The sequence below is a fragment of the Molothrus aeneus genome, chromosome 15, assembly GCF_037042795.1.
Source record: "Molothrus aeneus isolate 106 chromosome 15, BPBGC_Maene_1.0, whole genome shotgun sequence".
In the NCBI taxonomy this organism is placed as follows: domain Eukaryota; kingdom Metazoa; phylum Chordata; class Aves; order Passeriformes; family Icteridae; genus Molothrus; species Molothrus aeneus.
Window position 1 is genome coordinate 10,062,908 of NC_089660.1, and position 12,752 is coordinate 10,075,659.

The following is a 12,752-nucleotide window of genomic DNA, read 5'->3' on the forward strand; positions in this document are numbered from 1 at the left end:
CAGATATTGAAGCTGCCAGATTTGTTTTTATCATATGAGGAAACAAACTCGTTAATGACTGAAAACAGATGCACAAGATTGTGTTGAAAGTCACTTTGTAAAGAATACAAGCCAGAAACATTGGAAAAGGCACCAAAAATATTAATGGAATTTATTCTTGGCAATGAAAGGTAAATACACATTATGCAGATATTCTCTTTTAACTGCACTGTACTCCTTCCTTGCATTTCCACACAATCCATGGGGAGTAGGACTTCATGTAGGACTCCAGCATGGTTCCTCATCATCCTGTGTAGCTCATCATGGTACACTGGCTGTGGGTTCCCAGGGTATTTTGTTCACAGAACAGAAAGAATCAGAAACATAAGTAGTTGAGAAGATCTGGTCCTCTGACAGGAAGCAGAGCAAATGTGAGTTACATCTTGAAAAGAGCCAGGCCCATATAAAAGCTTGCACTAACAGCTGGTTTCAGTTTGGACAATTCCCACTGACCTGAGTGGTTTCTCCAGTAGGATCTACACAAATTAGTCAGTACAGACTACCTGTCATCCACAAGGTACCCAGCACATGTTGCAACCTGTTATTCCATGAAACAAGCTAGTTAAAACTCTCTGAGAGCTACTGAAATGCTCCTAAACAAAAAAATAAAATACCTGGTTAAAATTGGATTGAACCAGAAGATGCCTTGCAACTTTGCTGCCCAAATAACTTTAAACTTCTTTGATGCTCATTTTACTAATACAGAATCAGATAAGCACCCACTGTAACTTGGGTGAGAGGCTGGTTTGGGGTTTTAAATCTCTGAAATTAATGATTAACTTTTCCCAAGGGATTTCTTTTCAATTTAATACAGTCAGGAACTACTACTAGTAGAATATATTGCATTGACAGCCTTGACTGTTGGTCAAGGTGTGGTGCTACCAGCCCACGTTTGCAAATGGACAGCAATGACATCTGGGATGGAACAAGGATGGGTGAACATAGCTGATGCCATTCCCAGGGGGGACCAGCACAATAATATGGGAGAGCCAGAGTTTTCCAGGTGAATCTGAAATGAAATTAAATAATTTGTGTTTGTTTAATATAGGGATGTCTGATATTATCTGTCTACAGCATTAGTCTGTGCTGCTGTCTTTGAAGCTAATAATTGGCATTAGGGTGGTGTGTTAGTTTCCATGTTAGGCATGAATTTGGAATGAATCTCAGTTATCCAGACAAATGGGCATTTTCATGGTATTACCCACCACCACATGATGTTACATATTCCTCATCAGTGGCTGTGCTCAGGTTTGGGCATCATTGGGGTTTGGAGCTTTTCCTTAGCTAATTAAGACTTGTGAGAAGGGCAGAAATATTTGGTGTGTTGGAGAAGAAAGGTTAAACCAGCAAAATATGTCAAACTTAGCCAAGAGATGCTTAAGGTGGTCATGGCTTGTGATGCTGATGGGACTCAGCACTGGGGATGTCACCATTTATTAGTGCAGTGTGTGGAGCGGCAGTTAAGGATGGGGAGAAGCAAAATGCAGATGAAACATCAGGATGTGCCCTTCAAACAAGATCTTTAAAGCCCAGATTGGTTGGTTGAAAGCCACATTGCTATAAATCCCAGGGAGTTTTGGTAGAGTGCAATCTCAGTGGGAGAAAGGCAGGCTGGAGGAGCCCAGGAGCTATTCACAGGCTTTGGTTCTTTGGTTTTGGGTGTAGCTGTTGACTCCATTGCAATGGGCTTATATTAAGGATGAGTTGGATCTGTTTTGTGCAATGGCCTGAGTTTTTTTGGATTGCAAGTTCTTAGATGATGCCCACAATGGAATTTTAATTAGGAAACTGAGAAAGGTTCTTCTGGGAGACGGGTAAACCACAATAATTATTGGCAGTGAGAAAGTCAGCAAAGAGCAAGTAACCAGAGGATTTATAGAGGTCTTATTGAGAACTACCTAAATTCCAGTTTTAAGGATACCTGTGAAATAATCTTTCATAAGAAAAATTGCTTAAAACTGTTGCAATTCCACTCCTCTGCTTTATCCAATGTTCAGCTGTACCTACAAGCTTTACTGAGTACATGGATGAGGATCAAACTGGCTGTGTGGCCACTGAATCTGTAATCAACACAATGTCAAAATCTCCAGAAGAACTTCCCAAGGGATGCTGATTCTATACTAATGACCATGGAAACTCCAATGCTCTGGCAAGGTGATCAAGATGCACAAAGAAGTTTGTCTGTTTTTCTGGGCAACAGAACCAGAATTCTCTCACAAAACACCAAATTGCAAAGTATAAAAAGAATTCTAAAGAGTTTAAGAAACAGTTTGTAGATTTGCTCTCCTGTCCAAGATTCTGAATACTAAGTAACCTGACAAGGAGTTAATCGCCAAACCAGCACCCCTTGCTCTGTGCTTTGAGTTCAAACTAACATGACCAATTTCACATGAAAATGTTCTTGGCATAGCAAAGTGCTTGCTTGGCTAAATCCAACCTCCTGCTTCTGTCTGCAGAAACAGCTGCACAAATTCCCCTCTGCCACTTCTGTGTATGAGAGGAGGGTCCAAAAGTGTCGCTCTGGGGATAAAACTTTACCTTTTCCTCACAGGTGGTTCAGTTGATGGGATGGGCAGAGCTGCCATGCACACAGCTGAAGGCTGCTGTGAATATGGGATGCCTTTACTGGACAGGCAGTGACACCCACTGCTTGACCTAAAGACGTGTCTGGGCTGGGCAATGCCCACACCTACGATCTTCTCATGGGAATCCTTCTCCCATTGTACGCAAAGGCTCTTCACAGCTTTGTGGTATCGGGTGTTTCAATCTTGTGGAAGTAGCTGGGGAGAAATACCTAAAAAGATCATGCCCTTCTTGTTCTAAATCCCTCCTCTGTCCCTGACTGAGCTTTGAGTCACACTGGGCAGTGGAAATGGGTTGGACTTCTCAGGCGGGCTCAGAAGATCAAATCTCATTTTCTTAGACTCTGTGGCCCTGCTCTGCCACCTGCTAAGGTCACCTCTCTGTGTATCAGCAAATGGGGCTGCTACTGAGGTCACAGGAGGTTTGTGTCTGTAAGAACAAACCCAGAACTTGCAGCAAGTGTCTTTCTGAAAGGATCCTGGCTCCGACCCTGAACTGCGCAGCCCCACGCAAACTGCTTGGGGCCAGACTGCCAAGGTGTTTAGGTGTTGGTCACCTTTTAAAGGCTGGACTTTAACTTCTTGATCTAGTATTCATAATGAAACAGGAAGGACAGCAGGAACTTGCACCTTCTGATGTGGATTTTACTAATTAGCCCAAATGCTGCTATAACACTTAATGGCTGTTTAAGGCCATGCATGCCATTAGTGCAAACTGCCTACTTGTAACGGAGCAAAGAGCACTGGGAGCCACGGTGTGAGCACCAGCAGGCTCCTGGCTGGGAGTCTGCCACAAGCTGATTCTTGTGCAGCATGTGGGAAGCAGGATTTGCCACAGTGCAGCTGGGTGTGCTGCTGATGGGCAGTGGCTGACAAAGGCAGCAGTGCTGCGTGACCATCACAGACAGCATCCCACACTGCTGGTGCAGCTGGAGGGGTGTCCAATGCCCCATCCATCACTTGGAGCTACAAAGCCTTGCTCCTGCCTGGCTTGTTGGGTGTTTTTGGGAAAGAGGGGAGAAGGGACAGCCCAGGAGCTGGTGGTAAATGGGTACCTGGTACCACCTTTGTCCAGGGGAGAGACGTGATGAAACAAGTGTCCAACTCTGCTTAAATATTTCTTCATCAAATCAAATGGAATCTGCCCATTAGCTCCTACATCCTGCAGAGACCATGTAAGTGTCAATTAACATGTCCAGTCTGACTAGTGCAGAAGGGCTTCACCAGCCTATGAGTACTCTAAAGGAAAAGGAGGATTTGCTTGATAAAGAAGGTGTGTCGCAGATGTCACAGGCTGAACACAGGACTGATCTGTGAGGCTTTCCTCTGCATCATTAGAGTTTGTATTACTGCTAAGCACAGAAAAACAAATAACTCCCTTAAGTTGTTAATTTGAATGTACAGAAGTTAAAGGAAGAATAGGAGGAAGATGTAGGTCAAGTGCTTCAGGAAGATGCCAAGCAAATGTTCAAAAAACCACAAGGCTGGTTTTAACCAGTGTCAGAGGTAGCTGCATGTAGTTTGGCTGATGGTGTGGAATTAATTTTGCTCCTATTAGAAGAAAAAAAAAGTAACAGCATGTGGTGCTGCTGGGCAATGTAGGGGCACTTTGGGGCAGCTTTTTGGTGTCCCTGCTTTGGAAAGCCCTCATGGTGCTGTAGTCATAGCCAGTGCTGTCCTCCAGAGCCCTCTCCATCCCTGCCCAGCTCAACAGCCACTGTTCCTGCTTGTAGGAGCATTAATAGCTGAGGCCAGCAAGGGGCTGGAGGCAGAAATTGCTGTCCCTTCCTTTTTAATACTGTCAAGGAGTAGGATTTTATGACTGATTTCCCTGATTTTAAAGGTATTAGAGGATGTTTGGGAGTCTGTAGGAGACTGGGGAAATTCAGGAGACTGGGCAAAATCTGCCACTAAGTCATTTTTTGATGAGAGGCGGAACTAAAGGGCCTTTAAATCTTGTAGGACCATCAGACTAACCCAGAAAAAAATCCCAACTCTAACAGCAAGGGTACTGGCCAGCAGTATTCCAGCTTTACTGTCAGACCTCCTCTGGCCCTGCTGGCACCAATCTGCCTGCTTTGTCCCAGTCCAGGGGTTTGGGTCCAGGTTAGTCACACCATGCCTCTGCCAACAAGCTCATGTGGTTAGGGCTGGCAGGCTTAGCCTGAGGAAACTCCACCAATGCAATAACATTATTTGGGGGCTGGAGAGACCTGATTCATAAGTGATCTCTGCACAGACACTGCTGCCTTTAATCAGGAAACCCACTAAACAGCCATCATTAAAACAAATTATTTTTTCTTAGCCTGACTTAAAAAAAAAAACAAAATCCAATTCCCCAAACACCCCAACTCCTTTCCATAAGTCTAAAAGGTTTTAGCCCCTTTGTTTTCACAGTACTCCATTTCTGAAAAAGGTTGTGAATGTGACTTTGCACAGCAGGCTGCAAGAGCTGCCTCCACTGCGTGTTCCTTGCCACATAAAGAGCACATGATTCTTCTTTCATGAAGGGGAAAACCTTGTGTTATGTATCCTCTGACCTATGGGGGGCAAGAGCCTCTGTGCAGATCAGTGCTCTGCGCCTTGGCTTTCATGCTCTGCTGGTTGCATGGCTTGGAGAGGTTCTGGGGAATTTTTGTGTGGCTCTTGCCAGCCCTTCAGCTGCTCAGTCCCAGCCTGGGCTGTGCTCATGGCATGGTCTCTGCTTAAACACTGCTGTGTGCTGGCTGAGGGTGGGAGAGAGTGCAGAGTGCAGATGTGGCAGAGCTCAAAAGCTTCCCCTGTACCCCTGAGTCTTTGAGCTGGACAGAAAGGGTGGCTGGGTGGGAGGAAACCTCTGAGCTGCTGTGCCACTCCAGATGAGCTTGTTTGTGCCAAAGGAACTAAAAGAAAGAGCAAAATTGACCTAAGTAAAGTTCATCTTGGATTCAAAGGACCAAGTGTTAATGATCACATGTGTGATCTGTGCTGGGTTCATAACCTGTTTCTGTTTTGGGGTTGAAAGAATAATGTGGGTGCAGTGCCTGTGTTCATGGCCATGCTGCTGCCACAGAGAGCCTGTGAACAGGGCACCTTCCAGGGAGGCTGGGGCTTGAGGGCTGATGTTGGTACCCACCTCCAAAACCAGCCTCAGAAAGTAAGATAGTAATAATAGAGTAAATTAAGTTTTTTCTTTTATTCTGTTTTCTTCCCCTGCACACTGCAGACTCAAAGAAGGAAGAGTTTGCAACCTGGGAAACACCATCCATGCGTGGTTTTGGAAGTGATGAATGGGAGTTTTACTCTTTGAGGAATTTCTAAGTTGTAATCTCTGAATTACAAGATTAAATTTAGAGCAGCTACAGGGATACCCATCAAATGTGTACTGCTGGTGGTGCAAATCTTACTGATCCTGAAATGGGAATGATTTAATTTCTTTAACTCATGTTTCTCTCTATTAAGAACCACTAGAAAGGAGAGTTATGCAGCCAATCTCACCAAGGGAGGCAGGAAAGCTAAAGCTGAGTGATGTTTTCTCCCTAGAGCATAAGAAGCTGATAATTGGGAAGATACATGGTGCTGGCCATAACTTTGGAGGGCTTTGCTCATTTTTATGGCTGCTCTTAATTCCATTCCTGACCTTCAAAGTCCAAGTCTTGTTGCTGAAGTCCTGAAATTTATTTAAAAGATGACAAGACCTAATGAAATCAGCTGGTAATCAAAGTTTTTTTGAAGCCATTCCATTAATCCCTTTTCACTCTCCAGCACAGATCTGATTTTGCCTGCTTTAAAGCATTTCCTATAACTTGGCAATAAAGGCAGACTGAGCTCTTGTCTCTCATGACATATCCCAGGCTGGAACATGTGAGAGGTGGAAACCTGGGAGAGGACAGATCTTAAGACAAGGGAGACAAAAAAAGGACCAGGCTCTGCTGAAACTAAATCTGTACAGAGATGTGGTCTGCAGCTGAAGATGTCCAAGCAAACACCACAAACACCTCTTGCTGGGTGTTTGTGGACACAGAGCCAGGCTCTAATGCATTTGGTGCTTTTAAAACCTTGCAGTTAACTCAGGGTGGTGCTGAATGTCCCTGCAGCTGTTGGAGGAACACAAGCCACTGCTGGAGACCAGCAGCACCCTTTCATGGCAGTCTGCAGAATGAAAGAGGAACAAGCTTTGAGTTTGCAGGTTGCCAAAGCCTCCATGGTCTTCTCCAGGAGATGAGATTTTTGAAAGTGAAGAAGAGAGGCTGAAGTCCAAGTGGAGGAATATCCTTTGTTGCTGCACTAAATGGACAACTGTCACAGGTGGAATAACCCATGATGGAAAGAGGAAAGGTGTGATCCCAGCTTGGGTGAAGGAACAAGGGGATGCAGACAGGGAGAGACACCATTGCAGCAGAGACGGAGGGACTATCAAAATATGAATGCAAATGGGGTATTATTTATGGTTTTTATGTTGGCATTTGATGAGCACCTTAATGTCTTGCCAGAAACAATGCTCTTAATGTTAAAAGAAAAGCTGCAGGCCATGAAAAGTGAGCACGAAAAACTCGGGGCTTTCAGGGATAAACTTAAAGAAATATGGGAGTAGGTGTATAGGGAAATGAGAGATAAAATCAGCAGTTATTTCAGGGAAAAGGGCAATCACTTGGGGGTTGAAAGTGAGCTGAACCATTCATCTTTCTAATGAAGAAGCAGGGGAACAAACAGTTTGGGAAGGATCTTGGGTGTCTTTCATATTGCAGATCTGCACAATGCAGGACTTGAAGCAGCAAAGGGAAAAGTCAGGTCACATCCTGAGATTCAATATCTCTGAAAGCCAACTCCTTGGAGAGGTGGATGTGAGAGAGCAGATTTCCAATGGGGGACTGCCTGCAGGGAAGGAAAGCACTGACCCCTTCCTCTCCCTGCACCTCATGTTTTGAAAAGAAATTTCTTGGAGTAGCAGGTGGCTACAACCATCCTGTGTGAGATGTAATTGCCTTGAAAAAGGTTGAAAATATTCTGCAATCAAGGAGGATAAATGGAAGCATGAAAGATGGAGATGTTATTGGTAAATATGGAAACTTCTATGGGCAGGCTGGACACCAAACACTCGTGTCACAGCTTTAATGAGTGTTTGGGATCAGCAGTGCCTGGGCTGTCAGTCCCTGTGCCCTCAGTGTGTTACTGCTCTGACAGCACCAGCCATGGAGTCCCTAGAAAGCAGCTGCATTTGCAGCCTTTGGTCACTCTCCATGCTGCTCTTCTCACCTCATTTTCTCTGCTGGAGCTGCTCTGGAGCTGCTCTGAAGCTGCTCTTGAGGAAGAGCTTCTTCACTAGCCTTGAGCAGTGAGTGCTGAGGTTCTCCAGCCCTCACCAGTGGGACATGAAATGGCCTCAACTGGCATGGGAGAGGCTCTTGGCTCTGGGGCATCTCTGGGCCCATCTCCTCCCCACCTCAGATGGGAAAATCCACACAAAACTTGTTCTTCATCCCAGTGACAAATGCAGCAGTAAGCTTCTTGGCAAAAGACATTTCCATTTTTAATGGAATGGTTATTCCCACATCCTCCTTCAGTCACTGCCCTTCAAACCCACTTCCTTTAATTAAAATGGTAAATGTCTGCCCTTCATTTGCTGCCTCTGGTACTTTGTCCTTATAAATCCTACGCAGTGCCAAGGCTTTGATCTGCCCATCTGCTCTGATCATGATCCCAGGACATCTTCAATTAACATATTTTTAAAAATCTTGGTTTTTCTTCAGATTTAAGCATTGCTGCCTTCTACTGGTGCCTTCTGCTGGTCCTATTTAGTTCCAAGTTATTAGTTAATCTAGTTACAGAATAGTTATTATTTAGTTCTTGGTTATTTAGTTATACTGCTTTTACCAGTGTAAAAGTGTATTTTTTTGTACATGTGCACAAAAGAATATGTGGATTTGAACACAAACCTTGCCACTATATTTGAGAAATTTGATTTGGGTGGTTTTTGGCTCTGGGCTCATATCAATCCTAAGCCTGTGCGTGGAGAGGGCTGCACCAGCAGCCAGGGGCTGTCAGACAGGGCAGCCTGTGCAGCTCTGCTGGTGGCCACCCTCGGGGCTATCCTGGGCCCTCCAGTCTTGCTGAATGTGTTCGGTATTGCCTGGAGAACTCCCAATGTATGAAATAGCAGCATCACTAGATGGCACATGTGAGCTGTTCTTGTCTGACTAGCCGAGGATAAGCCTAGCAGTGTGGTTCTTCCCTAAATGTTACATTTTTTATACTTCTGCTTCAGGCAGCTTCAGGCAGCTTCAGGCTGCTTCAGGCAGCAGGATGCATCTAATGCATCCAAACCTATAGCTCCATTAAATACCACTCTGTTATCCAGTGCTGCTCTGCCACCTCCCTGTTCCTACCCTTTCCATCCCAGGGATGCACTAGGATAGAGTTTTAGTTTGCCATCCTTCATGAGAATGAAATATAATATAATAAATGAAAAAAAATAATTATAAAGAGGTCTTAGCATATTTAATGAGCTGCCTTTCTAGAAAGGATTTCTTTAAATAATATTTTATGAATTCTGTCTTTGTATACATAACTGCTTGCAAAAACATTGGTAAGCACAGCCTAAAACTGCAGAATAACTGTTGTCTAATGGTCTTTGCTGGCAGGGAACAGGGTGGTGACTGTCCCACTGTGTGGCCCTTCCCCTCAGATGTTTGTCCCCTGCTGTCACTACAGGGGTGACAGGCATCTAAGTTATGGCCTGAAGGTGCTAAAACCAAATGTCAAACATGCTCCTAAAGTGCCCCAGGCTTCTGTTAACATCTGCTGCCAAATGGGACCTTTGTCAGGAGGAATTATTCTGTTTGTTGGGTGCCTTGTTCAGGACTTGGTGTGCCAATTATTGAACTCATGGAGGAATTTTCTTTACTAAAGCTTTCAATCAAAGTATAGGACAAAAAAAAATCAAAAAGAGACTTTTGGACAGACAGAAATAAAACACTTTGATCAAGAGAGAACAGAAAATGGTACCACTAATTACAGTCAATGGAATAGAGGCTGATGTGTGTATGTGCACCTGTGTGTAGGGAGCTGGGGTTTATCGTCAGCTTCTGCCTTTTTCTTTCATAACTGAGGGTATTTCCACATGGTGACTGATGTATCTCAGGACTGAGAGGAAAATTGCCTTTTCATTCTCTGAGGTGGAATAGATCAAAGGGCAGAGCTTCTTCCAAAAGAGGAAATCCACATGCTTAGAGGATGCTCTGCAAGCTGCTGTTACTGTCCTGCTCTTTGGACTTTATCCAGGCTGGATGCAGCAAGGAAAGCAAATACCTGCTGAGCTCTCAAGGTTTGCATTCCCAGGAGATGGGCTGCTCCCAGCCTCAGCAGAAGTGCCAGACACTGGGTAATGCTTTGGCTTGTGCTTAGGAAACAATCTTGCCTGCTCCAAACTCTGTTGTGATCCATGGAAAGGCTGTGCTGAGCTCAGCTGAGTGCACTGAAGCATCTAAACTATTGCTCACCTGTGCTTGAGCAAGGAGGTGGAGATTTTGCCCTGATCTTCCCTCTGAGTTGGAGGGGAACCCCTCCTCACCTCTCCCACATGGACTTACTTTGCAAGATCTTTTGCACCACTTTTACCCTGCACCTGCCTTTATTTTTATATAAACACCAAACCAGAAACTTTCAGGATTCTTGGCTCAAGTCACCCATTTCTCCTTCCTGCAAGGCTCAGTGGGATGACCTCAAGGCAACCAGCAATGCTCATCACCAGCTCTAGAAAATACTTCTTTAGGAATAAATATCTTTTAAAGTATTTCTATAAGCATAAAGCAGGCTGAAGGAGGGCTCCCAGGCAGCACTTTCCATGAGATCCTTGGCTGGAAAGTGTGAATTGAAAGGATCATAAAGAGCCCCTTTCCAAGGAGTCTGGTGACAGATGCTCTCAGCAGCGTGGCCCAGCCTGCTGCCCCCAGCAGGACCTGTGCCCTCTGAGGAATAGATAACAGTCACCTTCACAGATAAGCCATCTTCTTTTGTCTTTTTCCAGAAAAAACAACCCCTCTTTCCCAGAGCAGCCCCCAGCTTCTATCACAGCCAGCAATTTGTCTTGTGCTAATGCAGCCCTCCCTTTCCTGCCAGGGGTGGGATTACAAGTGCACTTGATACCAGCTTTAATCTGATGCCAGGACTTGCTTATGGAGCTGTGAAAGACCTTTTCTATTGCAGGCTCCTGACCATGTTGTCCTTCCTCTCAGATTTCTGCTATCACATCCTTACTGTTCTTGTCAGTCAGTTGTTGGCCAGTTCTGATATTCTGACTTTTTTTTTTGAAGAAAACCCATGTGTTTTGGAATGGAGATGAGAACCCTGGCTATTCCTCTTTAATGCCAAGGATGGGTCTAAACCCTCTGTGAGGTGGGAAGGACCCACTGGCCCCCTCTCCATGGGGGCTTTGCTTCTTTGCAGGACTGAGGGGAATGCAGCTCATTGCCAAGGGCTGCTCTTCCCTGAACCAAAGATTCCCCTGGCTCCCATGGGAAGAAGAAGTTCAAAGGGAAAAACTGTAGGGCTGTGTCTATCCTGTTGAGGATATCCAGTGATTTAATGGACCCTATTTATTACACTACATAAAAAGGTGAAATTATTCTGTTTTCCAAGTCCAGTGCTGATTTCCACTGTCTCCTTCAGTGCTAATTCCAGCTGTATCCACTCAGCAACAGCAGAAACAAGTTGTCACAATGCTTAGAGAAGTTCTTTGTACACTCAGTTTTACCTGGAGGAATTTAAAGAAGTGTAGTCTAAACCCACATGTCCTGTTTCATTGGGAACTGCAGCTACAGCTGCATTTCAGGCTGAGGTGCTCACACATAGCCCAACCACACTTAGATTTGATCTCATGCCTTCGGTTTAACTGCACAGAATAAATACAGCAGCTGAAGAACAGATGATCTTAGTTTTGTTTTGTTTTTAAAAAAAACCCCAGTGTTACACATCTGTATTTGCAAGATTATTTGATCAAGCAACCTAAATATGACCTGATTAAATAATCATTTAAATGGAGCTGAACCATTCCCCCTCCTGCTTTTTTTCTTTGCAAATATCAATCCAACGCAAATATTTTGCTGCCAAGTCTCTGTTTGTTTCTAGAAGTGTTCCAGTACTAAAACTCCATTGCTGAAGATGGCAGAAACAAGCAAACCCTCAGCTCCTGCAGCTCTTGTTTGCCAAGGTGAATTTTCCTTGACCATTTTACATGGCCATGAATCTTCCTGCCATGCTCATGCTGGCAGTCAGCAATGAGCCCTGGTAGCTTCTTCCTTCACTGAGTGCTCTTGCCTAACACTGCAGCTTCCACTGCTTGACCCTTATTCAATTAAGTTTTTTTCCAGTGACTCAATGACTTTTTTTCCAATTCTATTTAGCAGTCTGGTCCTTGACAAGTAAAAGATGTGTTAGACTATATAAAAGCTAATAATTGTGTCTGCAGCTCTGTAACCACAATGTAGAAACTTATCTGCCAGATTAATACCAATGATTCCTGACTTTAAATAGCCTACAAATGATGTTTTACTTGGCATGCATTTATCACCTATTTATCTGACATACTGTATCTTCACTGCTTCTCTAATGTTACTTGCAAGACAAGATTGTAGGGGGATAGAATATAAGAAAATAAAGAGTGTGGAAAGTAATCTCACCCCTAAGGTGTTGCAGCTGGGCCAATTATCAAAGATTAGGAACAGGCCTGACTTTACCAGGCCACAGCTGTAACCCATGAGAAGAAGATGCTATAAAAGAGTGGGGTGGTTGGTTGAAAAGGGAACTGGAGTCAGTTGGCTGCTTTGTGAAGAAGAAAGAGTCAGTGCTCTGAGGAGATGCCCACGAGAAACATCAAGAAGGTTTGGAACTTTTGTGATAAGGAGACAACAGTATAGAACCCCTGCAATAAGATGACAACACAAGGTAATTATAGTATTTAGAAAATAATGTGGCCTGTGATAATTTTGGATTTTATTTTTTTTTCTGGGAAGTGAAGAGGGTTGACACTTTCTTCAACATATGCAGAAAAATGTATGCTAGGAGGTCATGACTTCAGATTCTTTCTGCTCTTTCTTCTTTCTCTGAAGAAGAATTCATGGAGTGTGGGGTTAAGTGCAGTTGGACTTGATGATC